The sequence below is a fragment of the Eumetopias jubatus genome, unplaced genomic scaffold (assembly GCF_037043125.1).
Source record: "Eumetopias jubatus isolate StellerSeaLion01/CBP00866 unplaced genomic scaffold, mEumJub1_p1.0 scaffold_10, whole genome shotgun sequence".
Classification (NCBI taxonomy): Eukaryota; Metazoa; Chordata; class Mammalia; order Carnivora; family Otariidae; genus Eumetopias; species Eumetopias jubatus.
The window spans coordinates 26,641,137-26,665,144 of NW_028274816.1; the positions used below are offsets into that span (position 1 = coordinate 26,641,137).

The 24,008-nt window shown below is 41.2% G+C and overlaps 1 long non-coding RNA gene across 1 annotated transcript; it reads left to right on the forward strand.

The window, feature by feature from the left end:
• Positions 1 to 1,429: 1,429 nt before the first annotated feature.
• LOC148163171 (uncharacterized) lies at positions 1,430 to 19,674 on the forward strand. Its single transcript, XR_015769137.1, has 3 exons — positions 1,430 to 1,514; positions 5,897 to 6,036; positions 19,599 to 19,674. It is a non-coding gene; the product is annotated as an uncharacterized LOC148163171 (long non-coding RNA).
• The last annotated feature ends 4,334 nt before the right edge of the window (positions 19,675 to 24,008 follow it).

Below are 24,008 nucleotides of genomic sequence, written 5' to 3' on the forward strand. Positions count from 1 at the left end.
GAGCAGGGATCCTGATGCAGGGCTCAATCCCACAACCCTGTGATCATGACCTGAGCCAAAATCAAGAGTTGGATGCCTAACCAACTGTACCACACAGACACCTCTGTTGCTGAAGCTTTTCTTAAGTGGACTTCTGAACTCTCCCAGAGCTATTTTTTATTCATGGATAAGTGTCTAATTGTTTTTTTTGCAGGGGAATGGAGTCTGGAAGCTCCTACTCCTCCATCTTGATGATGTTACTCTCTCATTCAGTCCTTAAAAAATGTCCCCCTACTGTCTTGTAGCTTGCATGTTTCTAACAAGATGGCTTTTACAATTCTTATGTTTATTTCTCTTTAATAATTTCCCCCCTTTGGGTGCCTTCAAGATTTTCTCTTTGTTTTATGTTTTAGAAGTTGGATATGATACGTCTGTCTCTGGCTTGGATATTTATCTTGGTTGATGGTTTGATTTGTAGTTTGATAGATGTCATTACTTTTGAAAATTCTTAGCCATTATCCCTTCAAATATTTATTCTATCCAGTTCCCTGTCTTTTTTTCTTTCTGGAATTCTAATTGCATATCTGTCAGATCATTGGTATTGTCCTGTATTTCCTGGATGCTATATTCTCTTTTTTTTTTAATTTTTAAAATTTTTTTTTATTTTTTTAAAGATTTTGTTTATTTGAGAGAGAGAGTGAATGAGAGAGAGAACACGAGAGGGGGGAAGGTCAGAGGGAGAAGCAGACTCCCTGCTGAGCAGGGAGCCTGATGTGGGGCTCGATCCTGGGACTCCAGGATCATGACCTGAGCTGAAGGTAGTCTCTTAACCAACTGAGCCACCCAGGAGCCCCTGCTATATTCTCTTTTATCTTTTACTCTCTTCTCTCTTTCAGTTTGGGTATTTTTGAGTTCACTATTCTTCGCTTAGTTCTGTTAAGTCTGCTGATGAACCAGCCAGTGACAATCTGGATCTCTAACTCTGTGGTTTTTATTTCCACCATCTTCATTTGATTTTTTCTTAGTTACCATTTCTGCTGAAGTTACTCATCTGACAATGAATGTTGTTCACTTTTTCCATTGGAACCTTTAGCGTGTTTTTGTAGTTATTTTTAAAAGATTCTATTTTTAAGTAATCTCTACACCCCATGTGGAGCTTAAACTCACAACCCTGAGATCAAGAGTCACACGCTCCTCTGACTGAGCCAGCCAGGCGTCCCCTGGCTGTTAAATTAAATAACGTTTAATTTATTTTAAATTAAATGTTGATAGCTCCAACATCTGTGTTATATATGGGTTTGGTTCTGTTGATTGTTTTGTCTCTTGGCATTATGAAGTTATTTCCCTTGACTTTTTTTTTTACACCACACCACCAGTGATATTTTTGTTTGTTTTTGTTTTTATTTTTATAAGGGAGATGGAGAAGAATCTGGGCTGGACTCCATGGCCTTCCTACAGCAGCTGCTCTTCCTCACCCTTAAGCCTGTACCATGCATGAGGGATGCTTTCTCAGGACTCTTTCCATCATATTTTTTGTGAGTACCCATTGGTATCTATAGTGAGAGAAGCCTGCAAGTGGTGTTAACTCCCCTTATATCTGTAGCCTTTAGGGCTCCCTAGTGTGCCACCAGCCAATACTTAGCCTCCACTATTTTGTTGATAATTGTAGGTGAATTCTTCTTCCTGGTATTCACCTGCCCCAAGTAAACAAGTGCTTGCACTCAGTGTCTCCCTGTAGGCACTTGTCTCAACCCAGATTTGGGACTAGTTGGCATTTCCTCAACTTCAATTGTGCTGGATCCAGGAAAAGTTATTCACTTGCAGTTTGTTCAGCTTTCTTTCTTTCTGTTTTTTAATTGTCAGCATGGGAGGGACATCCTTTCTAGCTCTTTTCCAGCTCTCTATACCCACAAAGAAACCAGAAACTGTATCTTCCCTTTTATTCCTGATTTCGCTACTGGTAGGGTGACTATTTGTCCTGGTTTATACCAGTATAATTATTAATAGCATCACCCTTTCACTCAAGAGTTTCTTTGAATGATAAATGATCACCCTGTCCTTGAAAATATTACATAAATGAGGCTTCACCAGGAGCATATGTTAAGTTTGGATGGACTTGTTTATCCTGGATAAAACTAAAATATTGATCTGGTGAAATTCAAAAGGACTTAGGGAGAAAAGGAGTTGATGAAAGACACATCAACCAAACTCAATATGTATACTTGTTTCACTCCAAAAGGATTTTTGTTAGGCAATCAGAGACGTTTGAACATGGGCTAGATATTAGAAGTGTTAAAGACATTGTGATTTTGTTAAGTATTATAATGATATTATAGATTTTCAAAAAATCTTATTTGTCAGAGATAAATTCTGATGCATTTCAAGGTGAAATGGTATGACAATGAGAATTTATTTTAAAATACTCAAAAACAAAAAGAGGTGAAGAGGAGAGAAATGTGATAGATAAAAACAAGAATGACAGAATGTTAATTACTGAAGTTAGGTGACGTGGACATGGGGGTTCATTATTTTATTATCTCATCTTTTTCTATTTTTATCAATTTCCATAATAAAAATTTTATTTTATTTTATTTATTTTTTTTAAAGATTTTATTTATTTATTTGAGAGAGAGAGAATGAGAGATAGAGAGCACGAGAGGGAAGAGGGTCAGAGGGAGAAGCAGACCCCCCGCTGAGCGGGGAGCCCGATGCAGGACTCGATCCCAGGACTCCAGGATCATGACCTGAGCCGAAGGCAGTTGCTTAACCAACTGAGCCACCCAGGCACCCCATAATAAAAATTTTAAAAAGAGAAAGGATATTATAAGGAACATAGTTCTTAAAAAAAAAAAAAAGGATAATTATCCTCTAGTTTACACTGGTAAAGGTGAATTTTTTCTTATGGCTGATCAGAGGCCGGCTAGGCATGCCTAAAACTTCTGAAAACTTTCTATGTTTCTATGATTATTTAGCAAACCAGGTAATTGGTGCTATGCTAGGTACAGGGAGAAGAAAAAGAGGTGAAATACCACAGTTTCCATGCAGTTCAGTCCTGCTAGCCACACTGGACCAGGAGGAGGGCATGATGTCTTAATGCTGATTCCATTTAATGTCTACTTTGTGCAAACTTATGTTAGAAGGGATGCACTCCTTTTTCTGGTGCAAACTTCTGTTAGAAGGGATTTGTGCAAACTTATATTGGGGGGGTGGTAACAAGGCTATGAACTCTATGAGGGCAAGAACTGTTCACTGTTTTTAATAGAAAAATGGTATACCTAATACCATTACTAGCACATAAAAGACATGAAATAAATATTGGATGAAGAAATGAATGAATAAAGTCACATCTGCTTCTTGCCACATAAAAGGAACCTAATAAATATTGTATTTGTTGAATTGAATTGTGAGTGACAGAATTGAAAAGAGAATTTTAGAGTTATATATCCATTTAGTGCTGGACCTCTTCCAAGTCTTTGAAAGATGCTCAGATGAACAGAATCAGCCAATGCGATGTCTGTGAACAGACAAGGGAAGCCAAAATGAAGTGCAATTTCATTTAAAACTAAAAGAACAATATACAGTTACATACATGTCACCTTTCTTTCAAATATATTCATGGAAATGATTAGGAGAGGACAGTGATTCTCTTCTCCCCTCTAAAAGTCCTCATGCTATATATCGCTCTGTGAGGAAATCAGGAGACTTTGTAACATCCTGTCTGCAAAAAATTGAAACGAAAGGTATCCTTAAAGATATAGATGTAATTACTCATGGTCTGCTTGTTTTGATGAGCATGCAGGAGTGACAAGTTAATAATAAATCTCCAGCTCATCCAGGGAAGGTGGCTAAGGAGGTGCTATGGTTTAATTTACATCTTTGGAAGCACTGAAGATTTAATAATCTCCCTGCCTCATACATCAAACTAACACCCCTGAGGCAGAAAAGCAAAACATTTTTAACTGTTAATCTGAGAAGCAATAAAATCCTGTCTTGGTTCACAAATAAATTGAGTTTCTGGTGGTTTCAGTGGACGCCTAGTGTGTGATTTATTCAGATTCCGAAGCTATTCAGGACCCTTGGGAACCTTGGCTGCAAACCCAGCAAGCTGGGAACGCCATGGGGATTGCCAGTCTAATCAGAAGGTCTAGACCAAGGGCAGTGACTGATTTTACCTTAGATCTACCCAATTTATTTTACCTTCTGTGTCAACTACATGTAGATTATGGAACACAAGCATATGTGAATTTGAGATTCAGTTGTAAATGACTGTTTTTAGTTGGGATTGTAACCATCTTTTTGCTTATATAGTACTTGTTCTCAAAAGATCGAAAGCTGTTTTGAAGTTTTTACTTTCAAAGCATAGGATTTTAACTTGGCTAGAGAAACTGGGATGCAGGTGGGGGAATAACCCTTCATGGCATGGTAAGCCATTTGCAAAATCTAAGCAATGTTCAGATTTCCAGCTCTTCATTTCTTAAGCAGCTAAGCTGTGAAGTATATTGAATTTATTAATTCGGAAAACTGTTTCCTTATTGATAGCATCTTCCTTGTTTAAGAAAGGGCCATGAGGATCTCAGAGAAAGAGGAAGGTAGAGTTTGTGCATTTGCAGTATGCATGTGTATATTCATTGGTCCAGTTTGTCATGAAATAATTTAAGGAATTAGATTATAAAATATGATCTCAGCTCATCTTTTTACTGATGCTGCTTTTAATTTCAGTGGAATCATTTGTGATATTTAATGCACCATTATAGGACATGGGGAAAAAAGCCTAAATTGGTGGCCTAAAAATAGCTAAGTCCCCTCCTCCTCTGTGTCCCTCCAGTTCCTCATGGCTCTAAATCACAGCTGTAAATTAGAGTTGCATTTTGTCATGTCTTCCAAGGGCACGCTTACTGACATAGAATGAGCTTCAGATTATTACTAGCACCATCCATTCAACTTAGAAATTAGGAAAACTTACCACCCCAGATACACCTGGGCTGCTTCTGCCTCCCTGTCTCTGAGGAAGGCTAGATTCTTCCTGTTAGGAGTTCAGGTAGGGCCAGGTGGGAGACACCCTGGAGGAGAATCTCTTCCTCCTTCAGTAATTAGCAAATATCTATTAACCGTCTTAGGTCCTGGGGATGTAAAGGCCATGTGAAGACAGAGAGCACTGTGTCAGTTTCTTATTGCTATCATTAACAAATGACCACAAATTTAGTGGCTTAAAACAACACAGATTTCTTGTCTTCCTGTTCTGAAGTTCAGAAGTCTAAAATCAACGTATTGGCAGGTCTGGGTTCCTTCTCAAGGCTCTAGGGGAGAATCTGTTTCCTAAACTTTTCCAGCTTCTAGAGGCTGCCTGCATTCCTTGGCTCATGGCCCCTTCCTTAAATCACATCAACGACAACTTCTGCTGTTACATCTGTTGCTCTTCAGTGTGATCTCCTGCCTCCCTCTTATAAGGATTCTTGTGATTACATTGAGCCCATCTGGGTAATCCAAGATAATCACCCCACTTCAAAACCCTTAATTTAATCTGATCTGCAAAGTCCTGTTTTCCATATATGGTAACATTCACAAGTTCTAGGAATTAGGATGTGGACATCTTTGCAGGGGCCGTTTTTTAGCACAGAATTTGGTATTGGCCAGTTCTGCCACTTGCATGACTTAACATGACCATCAAGTATGTTTCTTTTTTTTAAGTTTTTTTTTTTTTTTTTGACAGAGAGAGAGACAGCGAGAGAGGGAACACAAGCGGGGGGAGTGGGAGAGGGAGAAGCAGGCTTCCCGCAGAGCAGGGAACCTGATGCGGGGCTCAATCCCAGGAGCCTGGGATCATGACCTGAGCCGAAGGCAGACACTTAATGACTGAGCCACTCAGGTGCCCCATGTTTCTTTTTTTAAAAAAATACTTTATTTATTTATTTGTCAGAGAGAGAGCATGCCAGGCGGAGGAAGAAGCAGACTCCCTGCTGAGCGAGGAGCCCAATGTGGGACTTGATCCCAGGACCCTGGGACCATGACCAGAGCCAAGGCAGATGCGTAACCGACTGAGCCACCCAGGCATCCCAAGTAAGTTTCTTAACCTTTCTGAATCTCAATCTTTTTATTTGGGAAGTGGCATAAATAATACCCATCTCATAGGGTTGTGTTAAGATTAAATGCCTAAAAACTACACTGTGTCTGAAACATATGATTAGTTGAGTGAGTGAAAAGTTAATGAGTTATTGTTTTTACAATTCAATGGTGCAAGGACATAGTCTCACCTTTTTGAGGACTTCTGGGTCTATTGAAAAAGATAAATAGGTAAATAAATAATTATAACAGTGTGAGACAAAGTGACATAGGCTATATTTGTCTCAGACTCCAAGAATCCTCCATGCATGACTTCAATCAGTCTTCTATAGATGGTCACCTAACCTTGAGTTTTGAGGTGAAGGAAGGCAAAATACAGAAAGTCGTCTGAAGCTGTGGCTGAAGTGAAATGTCAGGTCCTAGAAGGTTGTGTGTGTGTGTTTTTTCTTTTCTTTTTTTTTTGGTGAGGTCATGTTTTTTCTAAGAAAAAAGCTAGTTCCTGGTCTTGAGATATTATATTAACACTCTTGGCCTTAGGGTTTATGCCTTTTAACAAGTTGGGGCTTGGAGGGCTTAGGACTGTATTGCATGGTAAAAGGAAAGACAATCGTGCAGGTCTGTAAGAGAAAGTTGAAAGTCCTTCTGTTCTTTTTCTTCTGCTCTCCTCCTCTTGCTACTGACCTTTACTCCTTCCATCCCGCAGGCAAACGAATGCTAATCTGATTGGAAACATTCCAGGGTTCTAGTTGGGCCAAGTTGGCTAGAGACTCTAGAATCACTGTGTGTGAAAATATGGGTGCTCTGGGTGGGTGCCATTCACGTGTCTCCACCATCCAAGCTGCTTGAGTGGTGAGGACCAAGTCCACTGTTTCCTTTCTGTGTATATCCTTTCTCTGTGTGTCAGCTGGGTATCACCTTTCCTCATCTTACTTGACCTTTCAGCAACATGGGACACAAACTCTTCGTTTGGCTTCGAGAACATTGCTTTCTTCTCTTTCTATTCATGTCCATTCCTTCTCAGCCATCTCTGCTGGGTCTTCCTCATTTTCCTGACTTAATTTTCAAATTTGCCAAAGCTCAGTCCGGCTTCTTCCCTTTTCTGCCACCAACATCCACCCTTACGGATTTAAATACTATTGATATATTGATGATGTTTGCATTAGTTTTCCACTGCTACTGTAACAAATGACTACAAATTTAGTGACTTCAAACAACACTGATTTATTATCTTACAGTTGTTTAGGTTAGAAGTTTGACCTGGTCTCACTGGGCTCAAACAACCTCTCACCAGGGCCACATTCTCTTCTGGAGGCTTAAGTAGACAATCCATTTCTTCGCCTTTTGCATCTTCTGGGGGCTTTCTACATGCTTTAGCTTGTGGTTTCCTTCCTGTGTCTTCAAAGCCATCGATGTCTTATCTCTTGGACCCTCTTCTTTCATCAGCTGTCTCTCTTTCACCATAGCCAAGAAGAGTTCTCTGCTTTTAAGGACCTCTCTGATTTCATTGGGTTCAGCCATATAATGCAGGATAATCGCTCCATCTCAAATTCCATACCCTTAATCACATCTGTGAAGTCCCCCCCACCATGGGAAGTAATATATTCAAAGATTCTGAGGATTAGGTCATGGACATCTCTGGTGGGACATTTTTCTGCCTACTACAATGCCCAAATATATGTCTCCAGCCTAGACCATTCTCCCAAACTCCAGAACCACGTATTCAACTACCCACTTGATTTCTTCATTTGGATGTTTAACAGATGCCTAGTTTGACCAAAACTGAGCTCCTGAGCAACTTCCCACAAACCTGCTTCTCTCATAGTCTCTGCCATATCAGCTGATGGAGCCACCCTTTTAGTTGCTTAGGTCAAAACCTAAGAACAATTTTTGACTTCTCTCTCTCTCATACCTATCTTTAGTCCTTCAAGCAAGTCGTGGTGGCTCTACTTTTAAAGCTGTCCTTAGTGCACCACTGGTCCCTCCCTTCCTGCTATCACCCTGTCTTAGCCACCAGCATCTCCCCCCAGGTCATTACATGGCTTCCTCACTGGTCTCTGTGTCTCTGCTTTGCTCCCCCTCGCTCTGTACTCGACACAGCAGCCAGAGCCATTTTGTTAAAATGAAAGTTGTATGAAGTCATTCCTCTTTCCAAAAAAAATCACTGATGATTTCCCACATGATTTAGAGTAAAAGTCCAAGTCCCTAAAATGGCCTGCAGTGTTGCTCTGTCCCTTCTGACCTTCATATGACTCCTTCGACCTTCTCTTCTCTCTTCACTCTGCTTATTCCACTCCAGCCCTTGTAGCTTCCTTACGATTTCAAAGTGGTTAAATGAGATACTAATATAGGTAGAAAGGACTATGTAAATAATTTATTATTCTCTATATACATCTGTGTGCATGCTAATGTATACATACACTGTCTACATATGCATACATGTACAAACACACACACATATATGAAAGAACTTGGTATATAAGTGTCTGGAATCTCAGCCCTCTACATCCAACATCTAGAGCTCATGTAATCGAAAAGCTCCCTGTTAAACTTAAGTTGTATCACAAGCCCTGTTTGTTTTATGAGACCCAGAAAAGTTTTGACTGTGTCTAGAGGAGAAGAACTTGTTTCCTGACCCTGAGTTTCGGGTATTGTGTACATCTTATTCCAAAGATAGAACTGATCATTGGAGACATCATAACGTGTTCTTGGCTTTGGTTCAATTTTTGTGATGTTAAAGTTATTTAGGACCAAATGCAAAACCTGTCTTTCGTCATCTTGTCTGTGAACTGTCACGGATGTGACAGGAAGGATTGATACAGACATCAGTTCTTCTGTCCTGCTCTGGGGAAGGGGGGCTGGCCTCTAACACCCACAGCTGTTCCCTGCCGGAATGGTCAAGTTCCTGGGTGCTCTTTGACCTTCTCAGCAGCTGTAACAGCAAGCAATTTAGTGCAAAAGAATCCATCAATTAATCTCTTTGTTATTGGACATTTCAGACACTTGTGTCTTGGTTCAGACTGTAAATGAGGTGGGAAGTGGCATGATTCTTGATCATCACAGGCATTTCCCATCATGGTTGTTCCCATGCCTACATGGTTCCCAACATGCCTACTCAACCAGTGACCCATGGGAGGTTCCAGAGCCTAGAAAAGAAGAGTGACAGTGTTAGGAGGAGAGGCACAGTCTGTGGATTATACACAACTTCCTCACCACTGGCGGTGACGCTACCCTTTATCTCCCAAACATATCAAAATGAATGAGAGGGCTAACCTCAAGTCCTCTTTAACTATGAAATTAAGCAAATTATTAAAAAACTTAAATCCTTGGAACATTGCTAGCAAATAGTGTCAGGATATCATGGTCTTGAGCTACTGCTCTAATGGAATAATTTTAGTAAAAAAAAAGAAATATGGGCACCTGGGTGGCTGAGTCGGTTAAGCGTCTGCCTTCAGCTCAGGTCATGATCCCCAAGTCGGCTCCCTGCTCAGCGGGAAGTCTGCTTCTCCCTCTCCCTCCACCCCTGCTCCTGTGCTCTCTCTCTCTTGCCCACTATCTCTCTCAAATAAATAAATAAATAATCTTTAAAAAAAATTAAAAAAAGGAAATGTAAAATAATGTCTACACACTTAGGCAGAATTGTCCAGAGGCCTAACTCTTGCCAACGCTGAAAAATCCCTTGGAAATCTTCAGCTTCGCACTTAATTACCACCTCCTTTGGCTGTTTCTCTTTTACTGCTTTTCTCTCCTCTTCCTGTGATTTTCCTTCTTCCTGCCAAACACACTTTCTCTTCCAGACATCATCTGTTTTCAGAATACATTTGCATTTCCTTTTTCCTTCCCAACGTGTCCCTACTTTGGGGCCTGTATTTCCCCCTCATGGACTGCTTCTGTGTTAGCACATGGACTGGTGGGAAGGAAAGCCATGGCTTGTAGAATTGAAATATGACCAGGAACCCAACAGAGACATTTTTTTCTGGACTTGGATATATGCCCTATGTTCCTGGTGCACCACTGTCTTAAAAACCTTGGGGCACAGGGATTAGTTTGGAGTTGTGTCTTTAAAATATCTTTTGTTTGTTATAAAACTTCAAAGATTTCAAAATGTAAAAAGGAGAAAGTGAAAGCCATTCTCTCCAACATCAGTCGCATTCCTCAGAGGGACATGAACTCCTTAGCCACACATAGTGGCCGCTTTCAACAGTTCTAGTCTTTATGCCATGTGTGTATCAAAATGTGAAATATGAATATATGATAAATTTAAAACAAATTGGATCATACTCTCTATATTATTTGCAATTTATTATTTTACATGAATATCATGGGCATCTTTTCATATCGATACACATAAAATTTCTCATTATATTTAACAACTGGCATTCCAGAGTATGAATATGCCATGATTTATTTACCTGATCTGTTACTGATAGATATTTTTTCAAATTTCTCATTATTACCAGTGCCTAACACATTTATCTTTATGCCTGTGCAGCTGTATTTGTAGGGTTGTTGGAATTGCTTCATCAAAGAGTATGTACATTTTAAACATTGGTAGATCCTGTCCTAAACTTTATATGTAATCACTAATAGAAGCACAGCATTTTCTCCCCTCAGTTATCAGAGATTATAACGAGATGCATGATAATGATTTGTAAAGGATAAAGTATTTTACAAGTTATTTTTTTTTAAAGATTTTATTTATTTATTTAATTGACAGAGAAAGACAGCGTGAGAGGGAACACAAGCAGGAGGAGTGGGAGAGGGAGGGAGCCTGATGCGGGGCTTGATCCCAGGACCCTGGGATCATGACCTGAGCCGAAGGCAGTCGCTTAATCAACTGAGCCACCCAGGTGCCCCTTACAAGGTATTTTTATTCTACTTATTTAACACTCACAGATATCCTAGAGTGAGGTGATGATCTCCAATTTACAGATGAGGAAATGGGGGCTCATTGAGATTAAGTGATTTGCCCAAGGTAATACACTTGGAAGTGGCCAAGCTGAACCCAAGTCCCTCTTATCTCCAAGCCCTAAATTCCTACACTTTGTCCTACACCACTTTGGCTTCATACGGTAGAGCGCTGAAACTTCCGCTGTGATGGATGGACTGAACGTAGGTGTGGGAGAGGGAAAGTGGTGGCCAGCCAACTTCCGGCTGGTGTGGTACACCCATGGACATACAGACATTTCTCTCCCTGCCATTACTCCCTTAGTAATCTCATCCGGTCATGGCTTTAAATACTGTCTGTACGTCAGTGACTCCCAAACTTATATTTCAGTGTAGAACTCTCTCCTTACCATACCTTCTACCCAGCTCTGGTTCTTTCTCCCTCAGCCTGCTCTACCTGCAGCCTGCACCACTCAGTTGTAACTTCTGCACCCTTTTAGTTTTTCAGGTCCAGATCCCTGATTCCTCTTTCACACCCTCATTCACAGGGACTGTGACCAAAGGCCTTAGTGGGACTCCTGACCAGGTTTGGAATTAAAATCCAGGCATGTCTTGTTCTAAAACACAGCTAGATTATGCTGCTCTATTCTAATCCTATTAGCCTGAAAGGTGATTCTGCTCTGACTCTTGGAATTTGCACTCTAATTTAGGAGACCGTGGACTGAGTGAATGTTTGGAGATGAGATCATATTCTCAATTTATTTCTACTGGTTTTTAAAACTACAAAAATAGAATTCTGAGTGAAATTTATTGAAAACATAGCTTAATCTTAGCTGAGGAGCTCAGTGGGCCCAGACTTTGCAAGCACCCATGTCCTCCCTTGATCAGTTCTTCCACGTTGTGTGCACATTGGTGGGGGGGGGGCAGAAAATGGGGGCAAGTGAAGTCCCAGAAGTGAGCTTCTTGCTCTGCTGCTTTTTCTCTCCCTCGTGAAAGTATAGGATCAGAATGACAATCTTCGAGTGGAAAGGCAGCTGATTTTGAGGGCTTACATAGGAGCTGAGGCAAAGCTGTGTATCTTCCTCAATGCACAAAGGAAGGCAAGCTCTTAAGTAAACAAAGGTGAAAAACTGAAATTATTGATCAGGAGGGGGATTTAACTTGTCAGGAGACATTTTTATTAATTTTAGCATATCCTCTTGGTACTTGTGTGTCTGTCTATGTTTGTGTATTGGAAGTTGTCACACTCAGAAACCAAAGGTTGGTTAGTTAGTATATGTGCTCTTTTAATTATAATTCACTTGTCAACTGGGACCTCCCTAGCCTTAGGAAGTTTAGGGAAACTTGATTCAAATCCTCACTTTTCCAGCCTGCTAGAGTTGGCCTGGACCAGAGGGCATCCTTGGAATGCTAATATCGGAAAGGTTCTGCACAGACCGCTGTGCATTGGTTGCCCCAAGTTTGACTGAGTCAGGAGCCCTCGCCAAACATCAGGCTGTTTCCAGCCTGCTTGTTTCTTCTGTGCCACACCCCCACCTTCCCCCTTGTGGCTTCTGTGTTCATGCTTTTCCAGTTCCACCCCTGGTTGACCTGCACAAGGAGCTCCCAGTTCCTTTGTGGTTTTCCACAAAAGATTCACCTCGCACTCTGCATTTAATAAAGTAAGCAGCTCTCCCAAAGACTTAAGGGGTTGCATATGCCCTGCCAAACAGCCGCAAACCATGTCTTTGGCTGCTCAGTGTCCCTCTTTCTTTCTCTTCCCTGCAACATCTATTGCAGTCAGCAACTTTGATTTCTTTGTCTCATCCAGGGTATTTCTGCCTCTCAAGGTCCTTGGTGGCAGGGGTCCCACATTTTATCCCATGGGGGAATACCATGAAATTTCTTAACAAAGGTGGGTTTCATCTAAGAGAAAATCTTAACCCAGCTATGTAGAGAATAAAATCGTGTCTGTTACATTACATAATGAATATTTTGAACAAACATGGATGAAAATTTTTGACTTGGTTTGGAAAATATTAAGCTGTCTTCTTTCTCTCTCTCTCTCCCAAGATCTTATAAGGTATAAGTCCACCCCCAATTACACATTTTTTGTTCTTTTCTCCTGGAGTTTATCAGGAAGGGCTAAACTAAGGACAGAGCTTAACTGTCTTCTTGTTTTAGGGAGATCATGGAATTTTACTCAGAGGTACATGGCTTGATGCATTAGCAAACCCCTCAGGATACTGGCTTTGCAAGGGGAATTGTGTCTGCATCTTAAAAATCAAGTGATGCATTTTTCCTAATGGGAAGCATTAAAGATTCAAGTCTGATTTAGACCAGACACCATAATAATGAGAAATTTGTCAAAGCCATTTATCAAGAAAGAACTAGAGGGAGGTCAGGTCAGATGGATGAGACTCCGGGTGACCTAGAGCCTCTGAATAAGGATCCTTTCTGTTTCTCTTAGACTGGGCACATCTGAACAAGGGTGGAAATCTGTTTGGGGTGGAGGTCAGAAGTCTCACCTGGCTTTCATTTTTTCTTACTCAACATGTCTGGACTCAGGGAGAGTCAAGGAATATTATTTATAGGGAAGTTAACCAAGAGAAGGGGGAGGCATGGGGAAAAGCATACATGAGAGATGGAAGGTAGATCAAGAGAATATAAAATGTTTAGAAGCTTCCAGAAATCTCTGTGCCCCCACTTGAAAAGTTGTGCTTTGGTCACCTGAGAAGAAGTATAATGATAATGGCTAACATTTATTGCATACTTACTCTATACCAGACACAGTGTTTAATGTATACATGAAAAGGTGTTCAGCTTTATTAAGTCACCAGAGAAATACAAATTGAAGCTACAGGGTGCTAATGCTACAAACCCATTAGAATGGTGAAAATGAAAACATTAAGGTAAGGATATGGAGCAACTGAACTCTCATACACTGCTTGTAGGGATTTAAATCAGAACAGCCACTTTGGAAAACATGTTGGTGGGGTCCGCTAAAGCTGATACCCTCCGACTGAGAATTCTACTTGACCCAGAAATTGTCTACATATTTTTACATATATTTATACATACGTATTTTACATATATTTCTGTATAAGAAATTTCAGAGCAGGACTACTTGTCAAAACCCCAAACTGGAAACAACAGAAATCTCCATCGAGAGTAGAACGGATAAACAAAGCTTAGAATATTCACAAAATGTACACTGTATAGCAATCTGGGTGAATAAACTCCAACTATGTGCAACACTGGATGAATCTCATTTACTCAACAGTAACTTGATGAGGTGGCTCTTATTCTTACTCTCATTTTGCAGCTGAGGAAAGTGAGGGCAGAGAGGGCACGTTACTGCTGGAGCCCACAAAACTAGGTAGTGAAGGAGTTGGGATTCCAACCCCGGCTTTTGAGTCCCATCCTTTGACCATTGTGTCCTGCTATCGCAAGCCTCTGGCACAGACAGCAGGCATTTCGTGTGCCTGCTGCTTTGGTGTACCACGCCCAGAGGCGCGTGTTGCGGCTGCTGCTGGCTGGTCCTGTGAAAGGTGTCTCCCAGCTAAGTTTGATCACCACGTGCCAGGCTGTATACAAGTGCTTCACCTAGAATATAATGTTTAATCCTCACAACAGCCCTTTGTAGTGGGTACTGTTGTGCCTCTTTTTACAAAAGGAGAAACGGATAGGGAGGTCTTATCACTAGTATGTGATGGAGCCAGGGTTCAAAGCCAAGTCTGTGTGCTGCAGAGTCTGGGCCCTATACCATCCCACACATGCCTCTCTGTACCAACCAGCGCAGCAAAGCCGCAGGGCCAGAGTGTAGCATGACCTACTGCTCCTGGTCACAGAACTTGAGTTCTTTGAGCTGTATCAGTCGACAAAAGTGATAAGAACTTGAGACCAAACCTCTGAGGGTTCATGAGGTCACCCAGTTTCCGAGCAAAGTATCTGCCATAGATTGTTTTCACCTACTTTCAAGGGAAGAAGAAGCCTGCATCTCCACAGCCTTCACCACATCTTTCTGGAAACAAGTAAGATAGTTGGTAATCTCTGCAGTGTTTGAAGCAATGCCAATGTGCCCCCAGGCAGGCTGTGAGCACGGCCTCCGTCTAACAGCCGGAGCTGAGAGGACTTGTATGGGGCAGAAGGGAGAGTTTCTTAGCAGATGGTGCAGCTGCTCATGGAATTCCCCAGTGTATGCTGAAATGGGCATGGGCCTGTACCCCAGGGTTCTCTAATGAGAGGAGGCCTGGACACTGATGCCCTCTAGCCTCTGGCTGCTCAAGAAACAGATGTGAGGCCTTATTCCATTGCCAAGAGCGGAAGACTCTGGGGACTCAAGGTTCTTTTGCTTGACTATGTTGGAGGCATGAGAAGAGAGGAGAGATGAGGCATTTTAAAATATTTCCTCCTAATTATAGTGTGTTGGCATCTCCAACCTGAATCATAGTGGCCTCGTACCTGGTGTCCCTAACTCTGGCCTTTTTAGTCCTGATTGACCTAAGTCCGTGCTCAAAGCCCTGGCTTCCACTTCCCCAAGCACACTGTACTGTTGACTCTCACCATGTCTTTGCAAATGCTGAATACTCCCTCTTTGCACGACAGGAGACAACTTAGCCTTGATGGCCCGTTTCAAAGCTGTCTCCTTGGCCTTGCCCTCCCTGACCACGTATCCAAGGGAAATTAATTGTTTCCTCCTCAGCATTCCCAAAACATTTTTTTCTCTTTTAAATATAATATCCTTGCTCTAACAGATACTGGAATTATTTGCAATCCTATCTCTAGAGTAGACTGTGAGCTTCCTATGGGCAGGAGCTGTGGTGTATTATTCATCACATCCCTAGCAGCTAACAGTCCTCGGCTTGTGTAGGTGCTGAAGGTACAGTTGTTGGATGAAATCCAAAAGCACAGAGGTTTAAGGTATAAGATCATAGTTTCTTTGCAACCCCAATGTAGCATTGATCAAAAAGATGCTTTTCTTAGGCCAGTTTTCCTCTCTGTTGTCACATTAATTTCTCATATGGGCCCCTTCTTGTCATTTCAACATTAGTACCACAAACTCTAGCTTTTAAGGGCAGGTAGTGAGTCGCTTTCCCTCACCCTAGCATTCTCATTTGAGTGGGTGGTGGGATGGTGATGGGCTTCTCAGTGATGTGATCTAACATGTAATGGAGTATTTGTGCGTGGGGCACAAGAACTTACTTATTTTCTGTGCTCTGCCCTTCCCAGCTCCCATTATGGGTTAGCAGGTATCAAAAGCTTTAATAAACAGATTTCTAAAAGTTTGATTTTACTTTTTAGAACAGTTGACTAAAGTTTATCATGTATTCAGATTTCCTTAGCTTCTACCTAATGCCTCTTCTGTTCCAGGATCCCATCCAGGATAAGACATTACATTTAGTTTTCATGTTGACTTAGGTTTTTCTCTGCTGTGACAGTTTCTCAGACTTTCCCTGTTTTGGATCACCTTGACGGTTTTGAGAAGTGCTGGTCATAGACTGTAGGATGTCCCTCTATTAGAATCTGTCTGATGTTTTCCTCATGATTAGAATGGGCTTACAGTTTTGGGGGAGGGGGATCACAGGTAAGGTGTCATTTTCATCATGTCATGTCAAGAGTATAAGCCAACTTTAAAAAATGTCAACAAATAACAACTCTTCCCTCTCCTCAATTTTGTGTTCCTATCTGTATTTCATATCTCACTTAATGGCATCATCACATACACAGTCATGAGGTCTACAAATTGCATCTGCTCTTTCTTCTCCATCTTCCATCCAACTAACCATACTTATCAATTACTAAGATACCAGTGCCCTGTTGCTTTGTAATTTTTTCCCATCTCTCATTTATTCTGCTTCTGGTTAACTCTGTTATTTTTTCCATAAATTGTTACCCTAGCCCCCTACCTGGTCTCTCTGATTTAATTCCTCCTCATACTCTTGGTAAACTCTTGGTCTAACATCAACTCTGCCTTCATTAATCCCAGAATGGTTCCCCATCACATATGGAAAAATATTTAAATTTGTTAGTGTGGAATTCAAGGCTCGCCTAGTGCTAACTCCAAATAACCTCATTTGCCATGGTAAATATTAGTTCCCTTACTCTTACAGTTAATGGGTTTTGGGAATTTATTTATCTCAAAAATAATTAAATGTTTTCTAAAAGTAAATTTCCCCCCATTAGAGTAGATGAAACGGTGTGTGTGTGTGTGTGTGTGTGTGTCTGTCTGTCTCTGACGTGTGTACCACACTGGTGATGTGTACCTCTCCAGGCCACAACTTCTTCTGGGAAAAAGAGCTACCCATGGCTTAAAGTCTGGTATGAATAGGATGGGTCCACTTGCTGCATAGTTTGTATCAAGTTAGAAAAGATGAGAGAAAAAGAAGGTAAGGAGAAAATACAGTTGCCCAGAGGAGTGTGTGTGTGTACGTGTGCATGCTCAACAAAACCTCTATTTGTTTTCCTTCCTCAGGGGCTAGAACTACAATCTCTGTGGGTCTGGAGTCCTGGCCCCACTTAGCTGGCTCCGGGTTTCCCACAGGGCCACACTTTCTAGAATTCACTGGCTAAACCTCACCTGCTTCAACTTCTATAACTCAGTGAGCTTTTGTCACACTCCAGGAATGGTGTTTAAATGAACATTAAATTCCTTCATTGTGCTTGAGTGTCTGTCCTAATGGCTGTCCAAAATTTTAATGAGCAAAAGAAATTGGCTTTCAAATTCCATCTGCCAATTACTCATGTAAGTCCACGATCTTCATTATTAAAGTTTAGAAGTGCACGAGGAATTTATGAAAGTCTCTTAGGTGCCTGCTGAGGAATGCATAAGCAGTCTAGACCAGGGACCATTTTTTATGCCTAGCACTAGACAAAGAGAAAGGCTAACGGGCAGAAAACAAGAGTGGAGAGAGTGGGAACCATGGGTCCAGGACTGCTCACAGGAAAGATTTTGGAGAAGTCATTGAATTAATTAATCAGGAAGATTAATGCTCTCTTTGAATGCCTGTAAATATTGAGCTGTTAGCAGCTCAGCAAAGCTGTGTTATGGGAAAATGCAGAGACTGTGCAGAAATAGTCACACCAATTCAGAAACTATTTTCATTTTCTGAGCTCCTAAATGATGAAATTGTTTTCTGAGAGTGGAATAAGAGCCATTACTCTGGGATGGAAAAAGTCCACAGATCATCTGATAAAAGCAGCAACTGTAACCAAACCACTGATATTTTCACACTCTTTGGGAATTCCATTTATCCACGGTGTAGAACACTTCCATTTTACATGACTCCGGATAACTCTGTGTTGCCTGCAGCAGAAATAAAGACTGTTTACTAAGGGTTTAGGTGGCAAGGTGCAGACACTGACAGGCCAAGACAGTTGGTCAGAAATAGGAAGAACACATGGATGGAACCTGTCATGTAATTCCACTATATCCATGTGGACTTAGAAACATACACACTCACTATCCACCCAGGTATATGTCAGCCATGTTCCTCCACTAGGCTCCCAATTTTCCCTCATTAATGCTAACAATATTTTGAAATACTCACTTTTGGTATTTGGTATTAAAATTGATTTAATAAATGGTTGACGATATTGCTGCTACCCAATTTTAATTTTTATTTCTCCTTCCCCCCTTCCTATAGGGGGGATTATTTTTCTTAAATCCTAACATAATTTTAGATTTTACCTTGCACTTCATTGCCTATCAAAAGTCATTGCCCTCAAATTTCAAAGTCATAACCATCTCTACAGGGTCAGCAACTAGGACCTAATCATATCAGGGTCATCCCTGGCTGTCATTAACCCCTCTGATGTGTCCATCTGCTTTTCTAATGAGGCCAGGGGCCTGAGGACTCTCCAAAGCCTCAGGGTTGGTCTAATGGGAAGATGAGGGCAATAGAAAGCTTTTAAATTTGCTTTCTTATTTACTTCTAAGGTTCAGTCTGGTCAGCTTACGAAAGACCACTAGCTCAGTGTCTGCCTCCTTCTGGCCCCTTCCCATGACATTATTGTAGAAGCTCTACCTTTTATGTTTAGTCTGGCTGGAAAATAAACAACTGAAAAATTTCTTCTCTTTGTCCCTGGTATCTGACACAGCTGATACACTCTTGAATAGGTATCTGAGAAATACGTGTTTAAATGAATGAATGAGTTCTTATATATTTGTCTCCATTTCTGTTACAGGATATTATGGTCATCAGAGCAGAATTTTTATATGGACTCAAATCAAACATTTTCTTTTTTTGCGGGGAGGAGAGGACAGGCAGAGGGAGAATATTAAGCAGGCTCCACACCCAACATGGAGCCCAACCCTGGGCTCAATCTTATGACCCAAAGATCATGACCTGAGCCAAAATCAAGAGGCGGACGCTTAACTGAATGAGCCACCCAGGCACCCCCAAACATTTCTTTCTTCTCTTCCAGGTCATCTAGTCATTTCACACGTCCTTCCTCATTTTGCCAGAAAGAGAATCTGAGACTTGTCTCATCTTCCCTCTAAAGTACCATTTTCTCCTCTGTGCAGTTCCTGGCTTTGTCGCTCTCCAGTCTTTCATTCCAAAGCACCTAAGATTACATTTTATCTCAGAAATTGCCGTCTTCACTATGGGTAAGCCCTGATGAGCTGTTTACAGGGATGTGGTATGCAGCCCCATATCTGGAAGCTTCATCCCTACTTTCCCTCTGCTCTCTAGGGCTCTGTTGGTTCCCATTGGCATCCCCAGTGCCTGGCATGGAAGAAGAACTCATGAATAGCTGTTGGATATGTTAAAGTTTCAGTGCCCCCCCCCCCAACTCCCGCTGTGACTGCCACGATCTGCCCTAGAGCAAGGACTCTGTACACTGAAGAATCCATCAAAGCACATTAATAAGTGAGTCAAAATTTTACTGGTCCTTCAATAGTCACTTCAAGTTTAACCTCACCTGAAGCTTTCTTGACAACTCTAGCCAACCAGTCTTTCCCTTCTTAACCACTCTTGTATTAGTGAATCTTTTATAGATTAATACAGTGCTATTTATCTTGTGATGTCTTGCATATTAATTTTTGTGTTTATATGCCCCGTCTCCCCTTGATTGCAAGCTTCATCCAGGGGCTAATTTTTATGGGGTTTGAAGCTTATACAATTTTGGAAGCCCTTTAGTACAAATACAAACTCAATACAAAAGTGAATTTTTTGGGGGGATGAGTTATAACAAACTATAAATTAAAAAAAACTGATGACTACCACACACATCACAAATTAAAAAAATAAGATTTTTATTCATTAGCTGCCTGCCACATTTTTATGATGTTTTTCTTCTATACACTTGTCTGCCTAATCTTTGATTGCTTCTTCATATAACAATGATTTTGTAGTATCATTTTCTAGAGAAAATAGTTCAGTCTTTTCTCTAGGATGGTTGGTATAAATTGGTGTTTTTAATTATTGCTAGTTTCATGTACATTGTTTTGTGCTACCTCACACACAGACCTATTCACTCTTTGTAATTCTACTATACCTGTGGGCCGTACAAATACAGGAACTCTATTTTGTGAGATTTTCATCAAAAAGGGGAAGAAAGCGTAAGTGCATCTGTAATTGTATACACTGCTTTATCAAGTATTTGCCTAACAGGAAACAATTTTGATTTTGCCCACATATTGACAAGAATGAAAGCCTCTGCTTAAAACCATACATACCTGATGATAGGCAAAATTTTTCACAGATGAGCTCTCGGTCCATCCCTTTGAAACTATAGGTCTTCTCAACCACGTGCTCTTGGTTCCATATGAGACTTTCATATCATGAATCAATCCCTGATCCTGGGTGTTCACATCCACTACCACTTAAATTATGACTCATAGCTGCCAGACACAGCCAAGTGTCTGGTGTCTCCTCATGACAAGTATCTCTCTCTGGGTCTTCTCTTGACAGTTAATCACAGGCAGTGCAGTCCTGTTGACAGTTCTCGGTTTGCATTTTTAGGAAGTCCAAAACAGAATCAAGTCTGCTTTTAAATTCTCTTCCAACCCAGACGTAGTCTATATTGACTAATCCTCAGGACATGAGAAAAGATATATTTCCCCCCTACAAGCAAGACAGTGGGTAATTAAACATGGTGCTGACAGTTTTTATTCCTAGGCCCTGTAAGAACATTATAATTAGTCTTCTAATTGTTGAGTTGAGTCTGATGTCCTAGCAGGAGAAGTCCAGCTCCTCAAATTGAATAAATAGAAATCGCTTATAGCAAAGGGACAGGCACAGAAGATGGAGTGTATATAGAATTAGATGAGGAAACAGGGTGACATCATCTTGGTGAAGACCTTAGACTCAGGCCAGACAGATCTCAGTCTTGCCACATACTGCCCGGGTGATTTTGGGCAAGTCACTTGTGCTCTCGGAGCCTTAGCATCTCATCTGTGAAATGAAGAGAATAATGGGCTTCTGAGGATCCATATGTGTAAAGCACTCTGTAGAGAAGCAAAGGGTAAGGACTTCAGAAATGTTAGGTACCATTTCTTCGAACATTTCTTTCTCTTCTAGGTCTATCTAGATGTCTGGCTATCTGATAACCTTTGGTTATTTAAGCCTTTTTCCAGAATCCAGTCTCTTCAGCTGTCTTTCAAAACCAACTATTTTTTTTGACAACAGGGTTCAGAGCTAAGTCATCTTCTGGCTGTAGTGCCTAAAAGCAGTGTTTTGGAAATAATAACCCCTCCCATTCATTTAGCAATGTACTCTTTATCAAGTGTTTTTCTTTGCTGTATACTCAGTCTTCAAAACGACCCTCTCCGAACCACGAGAGATGATGGACTCTGAAAAACAAACTGAGGGTTCTAGAGGGGAGGGGGGGAGGGGGATGGGTTAGCCTGGTGATGGGTATTGAGGAGGGCACGTTCTGCATGGAGCACTGGGTGTTATGAACAAACAATGAATCATGGAACACTGCACCAAAAACTAATGATGTAATATATGGTGATTAACATAACAATAAAAAAATTAATAAAAAAAAAAAAACCGACCCTCTCTCTAATGGTGGCGTCATTGAGCTCGCCACGCTCCACCCTTCTCATGCCCCTCGCCAGATTGGTGCCTAGCAAGGCTGTTGCACTAGCAGCTCCTCCCTTGTAGATGCTTAGCTGCCCCTGCGGTCATTCAGATCTCGCCCCTGGGGTCACCTTTCACAGGGGCCTCTGGCTCAGCCCCTCAGCTGTTCTCCATCATAGCATCCTACTTTACTGTTTCATAGCACTTTTCACATCTGATATTTTATTTGTTTGTTTTTTATCCAAATTCGCATGCTACAACATGGGCCTTGTGAAAGCAGAAATGTTTTCCTCTGTTTCCTTAGGGCGTGTGTTCTCAATTGGGGGTGATATCATCCCCAAGGGGCAAAAACTGGTTCTTAAGGGGGCAAAAAGACCCTCAAATTTCATTTTTTAATGTATAGAACACAAATTTATATATAGTATATAGACTGATATGTAGTGTATACATGATATTAAAATTTGGGAGGCATAATTAGAACGGATGTGTCTAAAAAGTCTCCTTAGGGGAGCAGTAATGAAAAAAAAAAGGTTGAGAACACTGCTTTACAGGATAGAATACTTCTGAGCACAGAATAGGCTTATAAATAATATTTTTTGAATGTCTGAATCGTGCCTTTTAGTAGCTGCAGACATTGAGGTTGGGAGAGGTGATAGATGGTAGAACTAAGCCTCCAACCTAGATTTACCGGCTCTTGTGCTTTTTATTCCAAACTAACCAGTCAGTACCCAATATATGCTTTTTGACATGACTTGAACATATTAGACATTTTCACAAGAGGAAGCAAAACGAGCTTATGTTTTCTAAGTGACACAATCTATGGTCTCACCCATTCTATTCAGGAATGTCCCGCTAGTCTTCTTCTCTGGGAGCATTCGTGATGCGTTCTACATGGCTCATCTTTGAAATGGGACTCAGTGCTATCTCCTGCTCATGGAAAATAAGAATAAAAAGGTGGACAATATTTGTGGTGTCTTAGTAATTGCTTCACAGTATCTGTGGGCCAAAAGAAATAGCCAACTCTTCCATTTATTAAGTAATCAGGTCCCAGATAGCTTAATGAGCACACATGTCCTAGCAAAGTCATGCCTATTGATCACTGCACACCTTCGCAGACCTTGGAAGCATATCACACACCACAACCATCCTCATTTCTGTGCCATACTGATTTTCAAGTGGTGCTTGTTTTCATCCCAGCAGTCATTGGAAACCCTGCTTTGATGTGATGTGGTCATTGGAAATGGTATAATAATCTAGTGTTGAAACTGTGGACTTACCTCAAGCTACCAGTTTCCCACAGATATTGCTGTGATTCCTGTGAAAATGTAAAATATCCAGAGACACCCCTCTGAATTCACTGTGGTACCCTGAGGTGCCTCAGCACACAGTTTGAGAACTGTGGCGCTAGACCAAGGCAAGATATGAAGCCAGCTTGAGGCAGATTAGTGGCCAGAGAATTGGAAAGAAGGGGGAAATTTTGAATATGTGGAGAAGTGAAAAATTGAAGTGAAAAATTTGGATCAGGGAAAACTGGTCCAAAAATGGACCATTGTGGGGATGGAGGAAAGAGGTCTGGAAAATGAAATTTGGGGCCTGGAAGATTGGAGAACTCCCATGTGGTAGATGGCTTTAAGGACTCTCGCTTTTTTTTTTTTTTTAAGATTTTATTTATTTATTTGACAGAGAGAGCGAGAGCAGGAACACAAGCAGGGGGAGTGGGAGAGGGAGAAGCAGGCTTCCCGCGGAGCCCGGAGCCCGATGCGCAGCTTGATCCCAGAACCCTGGGATCATGACCTGAGCCGAAGGCAGACGCTTAATGACTGAGCCACCCAGGTGCCCCAGACTCTCACTTTCTTGAGAATGACCATAGTCCTTCATACAGGAGTGGCCCTGGCCACCATACCATTCAGTGCGACTCATCTCTAGCAGATGATTCAACTGGAGGAGTATGTTGCACTTGAGTCAGCCTAAGCCAGTTGGATTTTCTCTTGCAAGAATTTGGAATTAAAACTTAGCATGTTCATTTCCTATGACTGCAGCAACAAATTACCACTAATTAGGTGGCTTCAAACAACA